The sequence below is a fragment of the Falco naumanni genome, chromosome 2 (genome assembly GCF_017639655.2).
Source record: "Falco naumanni isolate bFalNau1 chromosome 2, bFalNau1.pat, whole genome shotgun sequence".
Lineage (NCBI taxonomy): Eukaryota > Metazoa > Chordata > Aves > Falconiformes > Falconidae > Falco > Falco naumanni.
This window is the reverse complement of record NC_054055.1, coordinates 8,113,580-8,132,822: the sequence shown is the minus strand read 5'-3', so window position 1 is coordinate 8,132,822 and position 19,243 is coordinate 8,113,580. Positions and strand designations below refer to the sequence as shown.

The following is a 19,243-nucleotide window of genomic DNA, read 5'->3' as shown; positions in this document are numbered from 1 at the left end:
AGGGGATGTAGACATGCTGGAGCATGTCCAGAGAAGGGCAACGGAGCTGGTGAAGGGTCTGGACTACAAGTGTTATGAGGAGAAGCTGAGGGAACTGGAGGTGTTTAGTCTGGAGAGGAGATTCAGGGGGGACCTTATTGCTCTCTGCAACTACCTGACAGGAGGCTGTAGGCAGGTGAGGGTCAGTCTCTTCTCCCAGATAACAAGCAACAGGACAAGAGGAAACAGCCTCAACTTGTACCAGGGAAGGTTTAGATTGGATATTAGGAAAAAAATCTTCACCAACAGGCTGGAACAGGCTGCCCAGGGAGGTGGTGGAATCAGTCCCTGGAGGAATTTAAAAAAAAAAATAAAAATCACATAGATGCAGCACTTAGCAACATGGTTTGTTGATGGTTGGACCTGATGATTTCAAAGGTCTTTTCAACCTAAATGATTCTATGATTCAATATCATGCAAAACCCAGTCTTTTCCCCCAACAGGTACCACTTCAACTGAATACTTATGGCCAGATCCAAACAGAGCATTCAGTCACCAAAAATCAAGGTGCACTATGATGCAAGGAGCCTAAAAGGGCACCTGTCTGTTTCTCAGACACAGGTAGCAAAATCAGGAGTTCAGTTTGTGAGGCTGGAGTATGGAGTATATGCTTGTCCCTGAACAGGTATTCAGTTTTGCAGGAGTGGCTCATTCTTTAAGAGCATAGCTATGCAAGGTGTTTGCTCTGTCTTGCTCAATGACAGAGCACATACCCAGGAAGCAGCCAAACCAGAGCCCCCAAAAATCACTTAACCCAAGTGGATTCAAATTCACATCCCCTTCTTTACCAAAATATGACAGTCTGAAGGCTACACTTGGTTCACTTTTAACCCTCTCTAGGGCTGCACTACCAAGGATTGAACCACCCATCTCACAGAATGACTATTAAAGCAATGTCACAACAAGCAGAAGCAGGAAGCCAGGTCTACTTTCTCTCAGTCAGGCCACAACATCACAAATCAAGCTCGGTCTCTGTGTCTGCTTCCTTCCTTATCCAGCCAGCCCTGCATTCCCGGCCACACAATAGTCCAGTTCTAGTAGAGCAGAGGGAACAGGAGAGTAACCCGAGGGTATTAATTTTTTTAATCCAGGTCTTTTAATCTCCAGAGGAGTGCTGAATCACCATGAAAAAAGACAAGATTAATAGAATATAGGTAACTTTCAAATTCAGCATGGTAAAAAAAAAAAAGACCGTAACAGTTTTGTGTGGGCAGGACCAGAATAGAAGGCAAGGGCTCACTACTTCTGGTAGTCTCATAAATTTCTGCCTGGGACTTACACACATACCTTTTGCTTATGGTGCCTGAAGCACAATTACACAGGATTTTTGGACCTCACCCTTAATTTTTCATAACTGATATTCTATTTCTAATGCTATTTTTGAATCACGTAAAGGCATTTAAAATTCAGTAGAGAAGAAAAGCATGGAGGTAGACTTTAACATCTAAAAAGCCGATGTTGAAAACTATTTTTAACCCAGGAGTTCTTGAACATGCTGATCTGCTTCTGGAGCTTTAGTTACATGGCTGAGATTATACAGTCTAACTGTAGTCTATGCAGCCTGTACAGAAGTACATCACTGCCAGTTTGTCAGAATCAGGTATTGGGCAGGCAATTTCATATGGAATTTACTGACACTCAGTTTGATCCTTTGATAGAACAAAAGCATTAAGCCATGAGTTTAGGACATTGTTCTGCTAGTTACTCTGCAAATAAGCATCTCCTTTGTTCTTACCTTTATTTTTACTTATATACATGTATAAGCATTTATAGACATATAAATTTATTTATAGATACAGCCAAACAGAAACACAGGGTTTCCTTCACTTGGAGAGAGAAAGAAAAGAAAAATTCACTTTTAGAAAATTTATACTATAGAAGAAAAGGCATATAGCAAGACTGAGAAAAAAATTGTCAAGTTCATTAATTTGGTGTATATGCACAGGAAACTGAGAAGTATTCAAGTCAAAAATTGTCTGGCATTACCATCTAGATAAGAAGCTATAAAGTAAGAAGAGGAGAGAAGTACTCTTTTCCTCCCCCTCACACATCATATCTCTTCCCCACTGCTCTCAATGCAATAAACAGAGTCAAGTTACATATAGCAAGGAAACCTCATACCATGAAGTAAGAATCTAGTACAGCCAGTTGCTGTACCCAGGTGTATTGGAATGACTCTCTACCACAAGAATGAAGCATGAATAAGTCTGCTAACATCTGTTGTCACTCACTTTATGCCCAAATAAGCTAAAGAACAGAGTACAGGCATTGGAAGACCAAACTAACAAGCCTTCTTAAACTGACTTATGAGCAACTCAAATAAGCTGACCTTAAATGCAACAGATGATGGACTTTAAGCACCAGAAGGTTGCCTACTGCTTTAGCAGTTTCCTGCTAGTCAGCCGACCCAAGTGAAGAACACTTTCTGTGCAGAGAGGAAAAAAAAAAAACCACACAAAAAACCCTTTACTACGGCTCAAAAGAAGTCACTATCAAATAAAGACTGACTTCCACAGGACAGAACCATAACTTTTAATTAAAGAAAATAAAATTAAACTTTTTTTCCTACTGAGAGACTACGAATTACTTTTATGTTTCCTTGCAAATAATGTTTTATTAGAATTTTGTTTGAAGTCTGTTTTTTTCCTTTCTGTCATGAGCACAGGGAACAACACAGGGTAGAAAACAAGCAATTTGTTTGACTTCATCCCACTGTTTAAATACCTGGTTAAGCCTTTTTTCTAGATGCAACAGTTAAAGTCTCACCTTCTGAACAAGCATCAAAGTTTTTCTCCAAGTACTAAATTGGAGCAGTACTCCCACCTGGGAAACTGGCAAGTGTCTCCTGCAGAATAATGGGAGTTTACTCCAGAAAAATCTATCTGTCCATGGTCACTACCCAGTGCTTCAGAGAAAAAAAATTCACCTTTCCATCATTCATTTTTGGTGACAATGGAGATTTTTTTTTACTATGGCATCTTTGTCAGCATTGGTAAACAAGAACACAAAGACCTGTTTCAGTGAATTTTAAAAGTCTGACAGTGAAACCGATAATGCATTATTATGGGCTGCAAGAGATGCTGGAAGGAAATTTCTTTAACATGGGACAGGTCCAATGACAGCTTCAGAAAATTCAAGAACATGCCTTACAGCCAAAGCACAGGCCTGCTGCAGCAGTAAGGTGGAAACAGACCAAGCAAGACGTTTACTATTTCCTTGCCTTAAAACTAGACACAATCACACTAAAATATGGTAACAGTGTACAAGTATTTTGTAACACTGTAACATTATTAGTAGTATTTTATGATGCAGTTATACATAAATAACACAGCTGCAAGTGGACAGGGACTTGCAATACGCTTGCCCAAATAGGGCACTGGAAAACCTGTGCAAATAGTGAAATCTGCAAGACCAAAGGATGTAGCGTGTGCAAGAAAGTCATCAGGTGAAATCAAAATAAAACTGCAGAACAAAGAGGAGATATATCTAATGAAACCAGAATAATCCTGCAAAATGAATATGAAAGATGCCTAGCAAAATTACAGCAAGTCTTACTCCCCGAAATAATATGAACTAAGTAAAAGGCAAATGAGACCATCCCCTTTTTTCCAGGGAGGCAGCAAGGAACATAAAACGCCAACAATAAGCAAGGAAGGAGGGTAATTTATGAAAATCACAAAACTCTTACTTTAATTTCAGCTTCTCTTGCCAAAAAGTTCTCAAACACTTTACTTTGACTTCAGCAACTGAGACCATCAAGAACTGTAGCCATCAGTGCTAAACGTAAGGCATCAGTTCCATGGCATTATATATTCCTAGGTTTACTAGCACTTACAGATGCAATTGTCGAGAACTGTTTGGGAAAGGTAGCGCTAATGACTGATGGTAATTAGGAACTAATGACTAGAAAGCCGTATATGAGTTTAGTAAAGTGTTTGATTCATCAGTTTTTTAAATACTCCATCACAGTGAGCTCCAATTCCCTGATATATGTAAACACACATTCTGTTGCAACACTTTGCTTCTTTTATCAAAGAAAATCAAGTTTCTTTTCAGAGCACCCTGTCAAGCATGTTTTAAGTCCCCTTCCCTTACACGTTTGAGAAAGTTCAAAACTACTAGTCTTGCCCCTTGCCAGTCTGTCCCCAGATTTAAGCGACTTTTATCCTGCAACGGCAATCATGTAAACGGCTCCTGCTGACATAGGAAAAACACAACCAAGTGCATTAGACTTTAGGGCCAGGTCCAATTCTGCAATTTGGTCCTGAGACAGCATAGAAGATGCAATTCCTTTAGTGCTTTGAAATGAAAGCGCTGACTATTTACACAAAGGTCATTAACATCTCTCAACCGAGATCTAAGCGCCCTCCTTTGAATAAAAAGCGCCCTTTTATTAAAGCAGGCCTCTAGAGCGGCTGGGCGCGGGTAGGTTTGTACAGTTACTCGGCTCTCACCGCCAGCCGGGAGCACCCCTCAGCAGCAGCGCGATGTCCCGGCGCACAGTCCCCCCCGCAGGGCAGGGGCTGCAGCTCTTCACACCCGCTCCCCGCTGTCGGTTCTAAGGAAAGTCGCTGACAGCGGCGCTTCCCCTCGGCCTGAACAAGTGGGGCTGGGCAGGGGAGCCACCTGCCAGCCCTCCCCCGTCCGCAGGCGAACGGGCCCTGCGAGCTTCCCGCAGCAGGAACGCCGGAGCGGCTTGGAGCCAGGACTCCTCAGCTGCCAACAGACTCACCCTCACGCCGTTCCAGCACCGCAAGCACGGGTGGTTTATATTTTTGGCCTCTGAGTCACTCCATTAGCAAGGCACCCCCACCCCCCGAACCCCCTCAGGGCTGCCTCACCCCTCCCGCCGCCTCAGCGAGCCGGGGGCAGCACCCCGCCGCCGCCGCCTCAGCGAGCCGGGGGCAGCACCCCGCCGCCGCCGCCGCCTCAGCCCCTCCGCCCGGCCACAGGCAGCGCCGGTTACCTGCCGCCGGCCGGCAGCCGCTGCCCCACGCCGCCTCCCCGCTTGTCTGAGGGGAAGGGAGGCGGTGGCGCGGGAAGAGGCAGCCCCTGCCCGCCGCCGCGGGGCCAATGGCGGCGGCGCGTCCCTCAGAGGGGGGCGGCTCCCCGCGGCCCGGGCCCGCCCCCCGCCGCCCCCGCGCGCCGGTTCGTGCCACCTGTGGCACCGGGAGGGTGCTCCGGGGCGGCGGGGCGGGTTTGCGCGGGAGCTGCTGAGGCAGAGGTAGGGGGGGCAGGCTCGCTCCGCAGCGGGAGTGGCTGTTCCGCATCGGGTCCACGCAGGGAGTATCGGCTTGGCTTGGCTTGGCTAGCAGCCTTGGGGGGAAACGGTCAGTATTTTACTTTACCTGGCGATAGGCAACCCGAGAGGCGTGAGCGTAACGCCCTGTTTGCAGTAAAGATACAGGCAGCGATAGCAGAGGTTTCAGTCGTCTGTTTGTCCGGGAAGCCGCTGTAAGTGCTTTTCTGTTTAATTAGTGGCACGGAATGCACACGCCACCATTCATGGGATGTTTCAGCAGGACCTTCCCCTCGAAGCACCTCTCGCTCAGCAGCCAAGGCACCCTCGCAGCTGCCTGGTTTTATGTGACTTTGCCCTTGTATCCCCAGCCTGAGTCCATTAGCTCCCCAGGGCCTAGACCATCAGCTCTGGCTTCCTGCTGTCAGTTCTTACGTTTCACTCAAACTTGGATCCAGTGAAACAATTTTATGCTTTTTAAAGGAAATTTAGTATACATGGTGCTGGTATGAAGGTTTGGTAAATTACATGTCTTTTCAATTTCATGTATTTTATATGTGGCTTTTCCTTCCTGATGACAAAATTAGGGACTAGAGCATGCTTTATGCACCATCCAGTAAAATTCTGAGTTAATAAGCCTTTAATAAGGCTTCTGTTCAGTTCACAAGGATCGAAGTGAATTAGAGACCTTGTGAAAGCCTAGACCTCAGTTTCTCCCTCCAATAATTTTCATTCAAGCATCTCTCATCCATATATCCTGCATATTCATCTTAATGCAACATACCAGGCCGTATCTATTCAAACCCACACGGAACTCCTGTTCACTGCAGAACAGGAAACGTTTGGTATGTTACTTAGAAATGGGGCCCTTTTGGCACTCTTGGTACATGGAACTTATTTTCTGTGGTATTAAATATCTCTTTTTTTTTCCTCTCTCACAGCAGTCCCGAAGAATAAAGGCGGCAGGGGTAAAACAGCCTTTTTGAGACCAGACGCACTGTTATCAGCTGGCAGATGTGGGTACGCCTGGCCCTTGCTGCATGGAGCCAGAACCGATGGGCCTGGTGTATCCACTGCCGAAACCAATACCCTCTTTGATCAAGGACTTTGGACCCAAGCTTAGGGAAAAGCAGCTCCTTGCTGCTAGGAAGTTCCAGGTGTCAGGAGCCTCCAGCATTGTGACAAGTGATGGCTGCAAAACTGAGTATGGGGGGTGTGCTGCGTCTGTTAAAATTACAGAATGGTCAGGGTTGAAAGAGACCTCTGGAGATCATCTAGCCCAACCACCTGCTAAAGCAGGTTGTGCAGAATTGTGTCCAGGCAAGTTCTGAATGTCTCTGGAGAAGGAGACCCCACAGCCTTTCTGGGCAGCCTGTGCCAGTGCTCTGTCACCCTCAGGGTAAAGAAGCTTTTCGTCATATTCAGATGGAACTTGTGTTGCAGTTTGTGCCTGTTGCTGCTTGTCCTGTGTCTGGGCACCACTGAAAAGAGCCTGGCCCCGTCCTCCTGACACTCGCCCTTGAGATATTTGTAGGCATTGATGAGATCCCCCCTCAGCCATCTCTTCTCCAGGCTGAACAGCCCCAGGTCCCTCAGCCTTCCCTCACCAGGGAGATGCTCCGGTCCCCTCACTATCTTAGTAGCCTCTTCTGGCCCCTCCCCAGTAGCTCCCTGTCTCTGTGGAAATGGGGAGCGCAGAACGGAACACAGTGAAATATGTATGTTTGCTCCTATTCACATTTAGTCTAGTGATTTGTTCTTGAGATGTATTCAGATGAAATCTGTGGAAATATCTATGCAAGGGCTGTCCCAGCTCAGACTGGTGGTCAGTTCATAGCTTGAGTGTTTGCAATAAAGGAGAAACTGAAAATACCTGAACAACCTGCATGGTAAAGACCCTCAGACGGAATCCTCAGTAACTTCAGATGGGAAAAGTCTACAACCAGTATACAGCCTGTCCCCACAGTGGCTCTGCATTGGTGTAGTAGATCTGAAGAATCTGGGTGTTTTTTGTAAGCATTGAGCAGGTGTTTTTCATGTGAATTGAGCCTGAACACTAAAGGTGACACCAAGAGAACAAAAACTAGTAATGAAAGGATGGGCCCTATGAACCCTCCTCTTTGTGTTCTCCATACATTGCCACAGAGCTGTTAAGTTCTCAGCACAATCAAAAGATATAAGCATGTTTTTGATTGCAATGCAACACAAAGTGTTATGACATCTTCAGAAAACAAAAAACCCTGCAGATATCTTTATGTAGAGGTATTCCTGTCAGATGCAGAAAGTGGATCAGTTTTCTCCCTTCACCCCCTCATTCAACATGTCATTCTCCCTAGCCACTATCCAAAGGAAAGAGGAAGTCATCCCATCTTCTCCCATTAACGGAAAAATAAATGCACGCTTCAGTTACAGAGCGGCAGGTATTAGGTTGAAAAGATAGTAACTTTCAGCAAAGCAAATCCACTGGATGCTGCTTTCCTTGCCCCAGCTTCATCCAGACAAAATCTGTCTCCTCTGAACACTCGGCTGCTCCCTGATGTGAATTAACATGAATCACAGCTAACTCAGATGCTGCTGATTCCAGTGCTGTAGTGATATTTCCCTGGCTGGTGGCTTTGACTGCATCGCTCCTTGCTTTGCATCCTTCATTTGGTTCCTGGGTCCCAAGGTTTGATTTTTTTTTGTTGTTTTTTTTCTCCCTTTAAAACCTTCTGCACTGTTAGGTTACATGATACAAGGCTCTTTTCCACACACACGAAGGAAGGCAGAGGAACAACAATGGGTGGAGGAGCCCAAGAAATACCCTGCCTGGCAGTTCCCAAGGCCATCACAGGAGCTATCAGCCCATCAAAGATCTCCACAGACAGGAAGGAGCATGGAGGCACAAGGGCAGGTGGGGGAGCCCAAGTAACCCCTTCAAAGACACAGCCCCTCCCCAGTCTGTCCCTGGGTGCCTCAGTACCTCACTGCCTGAGGGGGTGGGACATGTTGTAGGATGCAAGCAAAGAGGATTTTCAGATTGCACACGACCTACTATGGGATATTCAGGGCATGAGTCAAAGGTGTGGAAAAAAGAGGGATAAAGGTGGTTTGGAGAGGAACAAGCATGGGAAAACACAGATAAGGGGAGAAAAGGGGCCAGTCACATCTAAACAGGACTGGTCAGTGTACTTGTCTGCCCATGTCCTGCACCTGCTGAGCATTGTCCTGTCTTTTATTCAATGCCATTTCTACCTTTTTTTTTAATTATTTTGGAAAAGGTGGATGAGTAGCTTTCTATTCTGTGTGCTGCTGTGTGTAGGGGGGGTACTACTTCTGACCTCCTTTCTGAGTCATGTCACATGGGAGAGGCAAATCCTCTGCCATCTTACCAACAGAAGGCATTTCTTTACAACTTTAAAAACTAAGTCTTCAACATTTTTTTTTTAAATTATTAAAAAACATTTCAAAATGTAACAAGAAAATGTACACTGAAGGTGTAAACTGTGAAAGGAAACTGTGTAGGTAAATTAGCTGTATATGGTGCTGTCTGTGGTAAGAAAGAGATTGTCTTGATAACAATGATCATGAAAGAGATGGCTTTAACAAGCAAATGTGCACAAATAGGGCCTGATCATTTTCCTGCTCTTTTGCTCCAAGATGAACCAAACTTAAGTCCTGCTGCCGCTGACCAGGGCAACTTTATATTTGCACTATTATGCAGCTTTGCTAGAGATCGCCCTCAAATGCCCAGTTAAGGAAAAGACATGAAGCCCTCACCTGCTGTTTGATGAGTACTAGGAAGTGAGAAGGATTCTATGAATAGCTGCCGCTTTCCTCAAAGACTGATCAAGATAGTTTCTGCTTTGCAATTGATGAGAAATACTGTCTCATGTTAAGTTAGATAGTCCTTTGTCAATAAACTCTTGATACTAGGTGCTTTCTGGTCCTTTCCATACGTAGTTTTAGGCTGTGACAATTGTTCTGTATGTGCACATGTCTGTAAAAGGAATAATTTGCTATTTTATACTTGATCAGAACACAGAGCCAAAACAAATTGCATTTAATGGTGATGTACAAAAAATGGGTCTGGCACTTTGCATGGAAACTTCCAATCTCGCCATGGCTTTACCCTCTCATCAGATTTCCAAAGTTAAAAAAACTAAAACAAAACATAAAAGAAAAAAAAGTTTAAAGAAACATGAGAACTTCTCTTCCAGTTGTCAAGTCAGTGTGACAGCTCAGTGGGAAACTCAGCATTAGGGATGGAGTCAGAATAGGACCCAGCTCTCTGGAGTGAACTTTTCTTTCAGCAGCGCTTTCTGCAACCCATCTTAGAAGGTCACTGAGAAGGAAACCGTGTTATCTGCATTGCCTCTTTTTGGTGCAACCTCTGTTTTCTGGGTTTCTTTCCCTCAGGGTGCAAGTCTGAGAATTTTGGAAAAAAGTGCCCCAAAAGAGTGAAGGTTTCTCCTGCAGTCCTAGAGGTTGTTCACAAAAGGTTTAGATTAATTTCTCTAGTTACTTAATTAAGCAACCCCTCAAATGGCCCTTTTGTCAATATTTATATTTATTGAAATCAGCAGGATTTGCCAGCTCAAAACTAGCTCTAACAATACTGTGTTGTCTTACATTCTTTATTGTGATGGACATTTTGTCAGTGGAATGTAGGGCTTCTAGAGTTATATGCTCTGTTTCTGCCTTACTCCTAGATCCCATACCTTTCAGAGCCCTTCCCAGGTCCTATGTATACCTCCTCAGACTCTCAATGAGCTTTCTATATGGCTCAGGAGAAGCACGTGAGACAAGAACACCTTCTTGGGCCATCCTTCCTTCAATATAACTAGAGCTGTTTGTTTCTCCACCAGGAACAGCCCATCACTTTCACTCCATCTCAGGCTTTGCAGAAGAGCAGGTTTTAATAAGAGCAGAATAGGACTTCCAATGCTTACCAGAGTATTCAAACATCTCTTGGTTATTTTGCAACAGAAGGAACAGGGATTTTCCTTCCCTTCTCAAATTTTCCCCAGGGTCTTCTTGGGCAAGCCCCCACTGAGGGTTAGGTCACATAAAAAACAGAGCTGGAAGTCCCAGAAGTGGTCCAAGGCTGCACTTCCAGAGGAAGGCTTGCCAAGAGACCCTGGGCCCCAGAGAAGCACCCCTAGGTTCTGTTCAACATGCAATGCTTTTTTCTTCTCTGCTGATTGCACTGGCTCTAGTGCTAACATAGCCAGGCAATTCTTCGTGGCCTAGCTGCTATTTCCTTGCCTGTGTAGTCTTCCTATTCCTCACTTTCCTGTGGAAAATGCTTTTTGAGTATTTATTACTTGCTCTGAAGGTTTTGCAGGTCTGTTCGGTTGTCCTTCAGGACCTGAGCTGCTGCCTGCTGCACAGTAGGATGCTTGTCTTCCTGCAGTCAGTGGAGGGCTGAAGTGACAGAGGAAAATGCATCAATGACCATGAAATCCCTGGTCAGAACAGTCATGCCTTACCTGGCTTCCCAAGCAGAGCAACACTTGAAAGCCTTCCCTGGGTTCAGTCTCATACCCAGTCTGAGGTTCAGGACAGGGCACCAGAGAGAAGAGGCAACATAGGACAGCAGAAGGTGGTGACATCTTGCCTCAGTCAAGGAGACAATGTAAAAGAGGAGGGGCAATTTTAACCCACATGTCCTCAGAGGACTTGTACCCAGCTCTGTCAGCTGGGACATCTGGCCATATACATTGAAATTCTTTATGAAGAAGGAGGCCCATCATAGCCACCACAGCCTTGATGATGGCCTGGCTGAGCTGCAGATAGGGAAGGCAGAAGTTTGCTCCAACTGAATCTCACTGAACTCAGCATCCCCCAGACACAAGCTGCCGCTTTCCAAAAATAATTATTTCATAGAATCATAGACTGGTTTAGGTTGGAAGGGACCTTAAAGATCACCTAGTCCCAAGCCCCTGCCAGGGGCAGGGACCTTCCACCAGCCCAGGCTGCTCCCAGCCCCGTCCAGCCTGGCCTTGAGCCCTGCCAGGGATGGGGCACCCACAGCTGCTCTGGGCAGCCTGGGCCAGCACCTCTCCACCCCCACAGTAAAGAATTTCTTTGTAATATCTAATCTAAATCTCCCCTCTTTCATCTTAAAGCCACTCCCCCTTGTCCTATCACTGCATGCCCTTGTAAAAATCTCCCTCCGGCTTCCTTGTGGGTGCCTTTAGGTGCTGGAAGCTGCTATAACATCTATGACATCCTAGAGTCGTCTGTTCTCCAGGCTGAACAACCCCAACTTTCTCAGCGTTATTCCTCTGGAGGAAACGGGCTTGCTGTTTTGTACCCACAGCCCTTCTGACTGAAAGGCCACTGGGATTCAGCTGGTTGTCATCAGGAATTCTCCAGGCCCAGTTCCTGAGAAAGGAGGGAAGGTGGAATCCGCACACACAGCATTTCCATGCTCTTTAGCACCACCTTCCAGCTCCAGACGCTTTCATAGGCAAGCTGCTTCCTCCCAAAGCCCTTTTGACCTGCCATCATTAAGCAGAAAGGCAGGTGAGCTCAAGCATCACAGCTGCTGCTGAAGGGCCAACAGAAGCAGCAACTCTCCTCCACTTCTTCAGAGTCCAGACAGTCTATGACCACATACCAGAACAAAGTTTAAATCTTGTCACAAAACTCATCTTCTGCCATTTGAGGGAAGGAACCTTTTTCCCAGTCTTGGAACTCAAGATTTATACCTTTTGATCACCTTTCCAGAACTGTATCAAAAAAACCTGGGGAAAAAGGTCCTATGTAAAGTATGTACCAGTGAGAATATCTTGCTTTATCACCCAGATCTGTCTCAAATGGCAGTCCCATGCTCATCAGCATTAAGTTCTGGATTCAGGGGCAGATGTGAGATCTTTTACAATGCCTTCCTTCAAGTGTTAAGCTATTTCTCTTCCCCATTCCCTTTAGGTAACTCCTGTATGTTGCAGCACGCTCCAGACTATCAAGCTGCAACAAGGTCTTTCACCACCTCATATTGGCATACTCTTCATACAGTCCCTCTGCTGCCTTCTCCTTGTCTCACCTGATCCAGGGCATGTGTCCCCTCTCCCCTTGCTTTCCACCCCTCTCCCCTTGCTTTCCACCCCTCTCCCCTTGCTTTCCACCCCTCTCCCCTTGCTTTCCACCCCTCTCCCCTTGCTTTCCACCCCTCTCCCCTTGCTTTCCACCCCTCTCCCCTTGCTTTCCACCCCTCTCCCCTTGCTTTCCACCCCTCTCCCCTTGCTTTCCACCCCTCTCCCCTTGCTTTCCACCCCTCTCCCCTTGCTTTCCACCCCTCTCCCCTTGCTTTCCACCCCTCTCCCCTTGCTTTCCACCCCCCTCCCCTTGCTTTCCACCCCCCTCCCCTTGCTTTCCACCCCCCTCCCCTTGCTTTCCACCCCCCTCCCCTTGCTTTCCACCCCCCTCCCCTTGCTTTCCACCCCTCTCCCCTTGCTTTCCACCCCCCTCCCCTTGCTTTCCACCCCCCTCCCCTTGCTTTCCACCCCCCTCCCCTTGCTTTCCACCCCCCTCCCCTTGCTTTCCACCCCCCTCCCCTTGCTTTCCACCCCCCTCCCCTTGCTTTCCACCCCCCCTCCCCTTGCTTTCCACCCCCCTCCCCTTGCTTTCCACCCCTCTCCCCTTGCTTTCCACCCCTCTCCCCTTGCTTTCCACCCCCTCTCCCCTTGCTTTCCACCCCTCTCCCCTTGCTTTCCACCCCTCTCCCCTTGCTTTCCACCCCTCTCCCCTTGCTTTCCACCCCTCTCCCCTTGCTTTCCACCCCTCTCCCCTTGCTTTCCACCCCTCTCCCCTTGCTTTCCACCCCTCTCCCCTTGCTTTCCACCCCTCTCCCCTTGCTTTCCACCCCTCTCCCCTTGCTTTCCACCCCCTCTCCCCTTGCTTTCCACCCCTCTCCCCTTGCTTTCCACCCCTCTCCCCCTTGCTTTCCACCCCTCTCCCCTTGCTTTCCACCCCTCTCCCCTTGCTTTCCACCCCTCTCCCCTTGCTTTCCACCCCTCTCCCCTTGCTTTCCACCCCTCTCCCCTTGCTTTCCACCCCTCTCCCCTTGCTTTCCACCCCTCTCCCCTTGCTTTCCACCCCTCTCCCCTTGCTTTCCACCCCTCTCCCCTTGCTTTCCACCCCTCTCCCCTTGCTTTCCACCCCTCTCCCCTTGCTTTCCACCCCTCTCCCCTTGCTTTCCACCCCTCTCCCCTTGCTTTCCACCCCTCTCCCCTTGCTTTCCACCCCTCTCCCCTTGCTTTCCACCCCTCTCCCCTTGCTTTCCACCCCTCTCCCCTTGCTTTCCACCCCTCTCCCCTTGCTTTCCACCCCTCTCCCCTTGCTTTCCACCCCTCTCCCCTTGCTTTCCACCCCTCTCCCCTTGCTTTCCACCCCTCTCCCCTTGCTTTCCACCCCTCTCCCCTTGCTTTCCACCCCTCTCCCCTTGCTTTCCACCCCTCTCCCCTTGCTTTCCACCCCTCTCCCCTTGCTTTCCACCCCTCTCCCCTTGCTTTCCACCCCTCTCCCCTTGCTTTCCACCCCTCTCCCCTTGCTTTCCACCCCTCTCCCCTTGCTTTCCACCCCTCTCCCCTTGCTTTCCACCCCTCTCCCCTTGCTTTCCACCCCTCTCCCCTTGCTTTCCACCCCCTCTCCCCTTGCTTTCCACCCCTCTCCCCTTGCTTTCCACCCCTCTCCCCTTGCTTTCCACCCCTCTCCCCTTGCTTTCCACCCCTCTCCCCTTGCTTTCCACCCCTCTCCCCTTGCTTTCCACCCCTCTCCCCTTGCTTTCCACCCCTCTCCCCTTGCTTTCCACCCCTCTCCCCTTGCTTTCCACCCCTCTCCCCTTGCTTTCCACCCCTCTCCCCTTGCTTTCCACCCCTCTCCCCTTGCTTTCCACCCCTCTCCCCTTGCTTTCCACCCCTCTCCCCTTGCTTTCCACCCCTCTCCCCTTGCTTTCCACCCCTCTCCCCTTGCTTTCCACCCCTCTCCCCTTGCTTTCCACCCCTCTCCCCTTGCTTTCCACCCCTCTCCCCTTGCTTTCCACCCCTCTCCCCTTGCTTTCCACCCCTCTCCCCTTGCTTTCCACCCCTCTCCCCTTGCTTTCCACCCCTCTCCCCTTGCTTTCCACCCCTCTCCCCTTGCTTTCCACCCCTCTCCCCTTGCTTTCCACCCCTCTCCCCTTGCTTTCCACCCCTCTCCCCTTGCTTTCCACCCCTCTCCCCTTGCTTTCCACCCCTCTCCCCTTGCTTTCCACCCCTCTCCCCTTGCTTTCCACCCCTCTCCCCTTGCTTTCCACCCCTCTCCCCTTGCTTTCCACCCCTCTCCCCTTGCTTTCCACCCCTCTCCCCTTGCTTTCCACCCCTCTCCCCTTGCTTTCCACCCCTCTCCCCTTGCTTTCCACCCCTCTCCCCTTGCTTTCCACCCCTCTCCCCTTGCTTTCCACCCCTCTCCCCTTGCTTTCCACCCCTCTCCCCTTGCTTTCCACCCCTCTCCCCTTGCTTTCCACCCCTCTCCCCCTTGCTTTCCACCCCTCTCCCCTTGCTTTCCACCCCTCTCCCCTTGCTTTCCACCCCTCTCCCCTTGCTTTCCACCCCTCTCCCCTTGCTTTCCACCCCTCTCCCCTTGCTTTCCACCCCTCTCCCCTTGCTTTCCACCCCTCTCCCCTTGCTTTCCACCCCTCTCCCCTTGCTTTCCACCCCTCTCCCCTTGCTTTCCACCCCTCTCCCCTTGCTTTCCACCCCTCTCCCCTTGCTTTCCACCCCTCTCCCCTTGCTTTCCACCCCTCTCCCCTTGCTTTCCACCCCTCTCCCCTTGCTTTCCACCCCTCTCCCCTTGCTTTCCACCCCTCTCCCCTTGCTTTCCACCCCTCTCCCCTTGCTTTCCACCCCTCTCCCCTTGCTTTCCACCCCTCTCCCCTTGCTTTCCACCCCTCTCCCCTTGCTTTCCACCCCTCTCCCCTTGCTTTCCACCCCTCTCCCCTTGCTTTCCACCCCTCTCCCCTTGCTTTCCACCCCTCTCCCCTTGCTTTCCACCCCTCTCCCCTTGCTTTCCACCCCTCTCCCCTTGCTTTCCACCCCTCTCCCCTTGCTTTCCACCCCTCTCCCCTTGCTTTCCACCCCTCTCCCCTTGCTTTCCACCCCTCTCCCCTTGCTTTCCACCCCTCTCCCCTTGCTTTCCACCCCTCTCCCCTTGCTTTCCACCCCTCTCCCCTTGCTTTCCACCCCTCTCCCCTTGCTTTCCACCCCTCTCCCCTTGCTTTCCACCCCTCTCCCCTTGCTTTCCACCCCTCTCCCCTTGCTTTCCACCCCTCTCCCCTTGCTTTCCACCCCTCTCCCCTTGCTTTCCACCCCTCTCCCCTTGCTTTCCACCCCTCTCCCCTTGCTTTCCACCCCTCTCCCCTTGCTTTCCACCCCTCTCCCCTTGCTTTCCACCCCTCTCCCCTTGCTTTCCACCCCTCTCCCCTTGCTTTCCACCCCTCTCCCCTTGCTTTCCACCCCTCTCCCCTTGCTTTCCACCCCTCTCCCCTTGCTTTCCACCCCTCTCCCCTTGCTTTCCACCCCTCTCCCCTTCTCTCTTCATTGGCTCTCAACCACTTAACCAGCCACACCTGCACCTTACAACCCACCACCCCTGAAGCCAGCCCACAGCGGTATATTATCAATGCTAATTAACCCAGCTTCATTCCTCCACACTTCTCACCCCCCTTTTTTAAATGGTTTTAACAGTCATTACAACCTTTTTACAAATTATTTTTTTCATACAGTCCTCTAACTCCTCTAGAAATCCCTCCCCCCCTTTTTTTTTTAAGGTTTCATACCTCATGTTTTAAACAACCATCACACACTTTTTACAAATAAACTTTTCATATGGTTCGGACAACTTGTCCCTGAACTCATACTCATATTCCTTCTTTACTTTTATCTTGGGCTTTTCATCTTCTGCAGGTTGATCACCTTTCTTCTTATCTGCTTTCTTAGCATCTGGGATTTTGATTTCTTCAGAAGGGGATTCTGATGAACTAACAGTACCTTGTCCTTTCACCTCTTGGGAAACACCAGACAGTAACCTGAGTGAGCTTTCAGCAGCAGCAGGTCTAGAATACAGCACTAACACATCATTCCGTGTCCTGAAAAACTTCTTAACATCCTTGTGGTCGCCCATTTCTTCTTCAGCTGGAGACACCTTCAATGAGCACATAAACACCAGCAAGAATACCACCAGGCTGAGCAGCAGCAGTAATGGCAGGAGCCACTCCCAGCAATGCGCTGCTCCCACACCTTCCCCCGACACAGCCATCACCACTGTCTAGCCAGATCCATTCTGGACCCACCGCCGCTGCAGGCTGCTGCCACGTCTGGCTGGGTACTCCACCACTATCACCCATTACCCTCAGCCCCTTAACTCCACGGCAGTCAGGCTTCCTTCTCTTTAATCCCAGTGGATCACCTTTACTGGTGTCTGATCCAGATCCCCAGGCTCTTCCCACCTATCTCAACATGATCTGGATCGCAGGCTATCCCCACCTGTCTCTGCTACTTTGGTTGGGCACCATCATCACTGTTCAAAGCTTCAAACGCCTCCCAGCACAGCCATCACCGCTCATTACACCCAGTCTCATAATCTGAAGGGGCTCACACGGAGCACCAGTTGTCACAGCACTCTCCAGACTATCAAGCTGCAACAAGGTCTTTAACCACCTCATACCAGCTTACTCTTCATACAGTCCCTCTGCTGCCTTCTTCTCACCTCATCCAAGGCACACTCTCTCTTCTCCTGCTTCTTCCTCGGCTGTTCTCTCTTCATTGGCTCTCAGCCCCTTAACTTAACCAGCCACACCTGCACCTTATCTACATCAGCCAACCCACCGCCCCTGAAGCCAGCCCACAGTTGTATATTATCAATGATAATTAACCCAGCTTCATTCCTCTACACCTTTATACATATATTTTCTTTGTATATGTTATATATATTGCATACATTGTAAATATTGGTTCCTGATGACCATTAAAGGACAAATGTGTCACTCATTTTCAAGGGCAAGAAGGATCCAGGGAACTACAGAGCAGTCAGCCTAAACTCAGGCTTCAGGAAGATTATGAAGCAGATCTTCCTAGCACCCATGTTCAAGGTTGTTAACAGAGGGGCAAAGAAGAGCTGAAAGCACTGCCTGATCCTGGCAATGCTGTTAACCTGCAAAATAGGGACTCAAACTTACCATAATATTGTCTCTTTCTGCATGTAAGGCAAGACTTTCTAAAAAATCTAAGTAGTGTCTGCCCATGCAAATATAAAAAGGCAAGGGGCACCCCTTGTCAAGTTTAAGCAAAGTTACTTTTTGGAATAGTGAGATTAAATAAGTTCAAGTTAAAGGTCTTGTACTACAAAGTACAAAGGTCAAGGCTGTGTTTATCCTTGCCAGCTGATTTAAGATGCTGTTCTTTCTTTTTCTGTCTTCTACTCAATGGCTTATGTGTCAGCTAGCTGCTGTGTCCTAATAACATAATTAAATCCATAATATACAAGAAGGAAATGAAGTCACTAGGTTTTTTTATGACTAGGGGTTGTTGGGGTTTTTTTGTGTGTAATTGTTTCTTTCTTTGCTTTCTCATCTGAAGTTATGTGGGGCCACTGAATGAACATAAACAATTCCTATTGTCTTCAATATAGATGCATTGCAAATTACAATCTCTGTCTATAGAAAGCGTTTTGTTCTTGCTTGAATGGATATGCCTTAATTACAGGGACTGCTGTATTATGTCAAACAGGACTTGTCATAGGATAAGATACTCCTCCACAGGACTGGCCACAATCTGAACAAAGTAGGTAAACGTGAATTTGGACCAAGAATGAGGACAAAGGCATTTTAGTGATTCACAGATCTATTTCAGTGGTAGAGTATGGCTTCAAGGGTTATGTGGCTCAGGCATTGATGTCCTGTGAGAGACAACAATGTACAGAGCCCATCCAAAACCAATGGAGGTCCACTGGCCAGCAAGAGAGAAGCAGAAGTAATTCTGGACCAGCCTCCAACCCTTCTTTCCATCTTCTTCTGCCCTGTCCCCACTGCTGGGGCATGGCTTTTTGCACAACGCTGATGTATGAGGCAAAGGGAGTTACAGGCAGTAGTGTATGGTCTGTTACCAGGGTGGAGGAGCTTGCTCTGTCCCAATACCTTGGGTGGTTTAGGGTGCTTCTTCCTGAGAAACCAGCTCTGTGATCACGGTTGACCCAGCTCACATTTGGTGTGGAACTGCAGCTACCACCGCAGAGCTTGGAAACACTCTTTTTCTTGAGGATGGCTGCAATTTTACTTCACAATTTTAAGCCAGCCATCATAGTTATCCATTTGGGTGAAACTCAAGCTGCCCCACAACCTTTGCCGATGAGGAATCCCTCTCAGGACTTAAATAACCCCTGTGCCCTGTTAACATTTGCTTTCCTCGCTTCCTAAGACGGGTCGGACGTACAGGAGTCACAAAGCAAATGCACCTGGCTGTTTCTGCAGGAGAGGCTCGGAAGTGTTTCTCCCTGCCCCCGGCCCGACGCCGGCTCCCTCACAGCCCGCCGGGGGACGGCGGGGCGCTTTACGCGGGCTTTTTCCCCGTCGGCAAGCGCCACGCGCTGCCGCCAGAGGGCGCCGCCGCCCCGCGGAGGGCGCGGGAGGGCGGGGCGGTCGTTGCCGTGGCGCCCGGCGGCTGTTGGCGGGGAGGCGGCTGTTGGCGGGGAGGCGGCTGTTGGCGGGCCCTGACTGACCGACCGCCGCCCGCCGCAGGGCCCAGGCTGTGCGTGGGTGCGGAGGGGATGCGGGTGCTGGCTGGGTGCCGGGGTCGGGAGGTTGTGGTGACCCTTGGGGGCCCTGGATCGGGAGGGAGGCACTCGGATGTGGGCAGTGGCGTGGGTGGCGGGAGGATGAGGGGAGATGCTTCAAAGCTTGGCTGTATAGGGAACTCCTCGGTGGTGGGTGCTCAGGGCTAGTGGCGG

At 49.3% G+C, this 19,243-nt stretch overlaps 1 protein-coding gene across 1 annotated transcript in view; it reads right to left on the bottom strand.

Annotated features, from left to right (window-relative positions):
• SYTL2 (synaptotagmin like 2) overlaps window positions 1–5,069 on the bottom strand; it is a 62,271-nt gene extending 57,202 nt beyond the window's left edge. Inside the window, exon 1 of the mRNA XM_040584087.1 lies at window positions 5,006–5,069. The gene's annotated coding sequence lies outside the window, so the exon portion shown is untranslated. The remainder of the gene's footprint in view (window positions 1–5,005) is intronic.
• Between the last annotated feature and the right edge of the window lie 14,174 nt (window positions 5,070–19,243).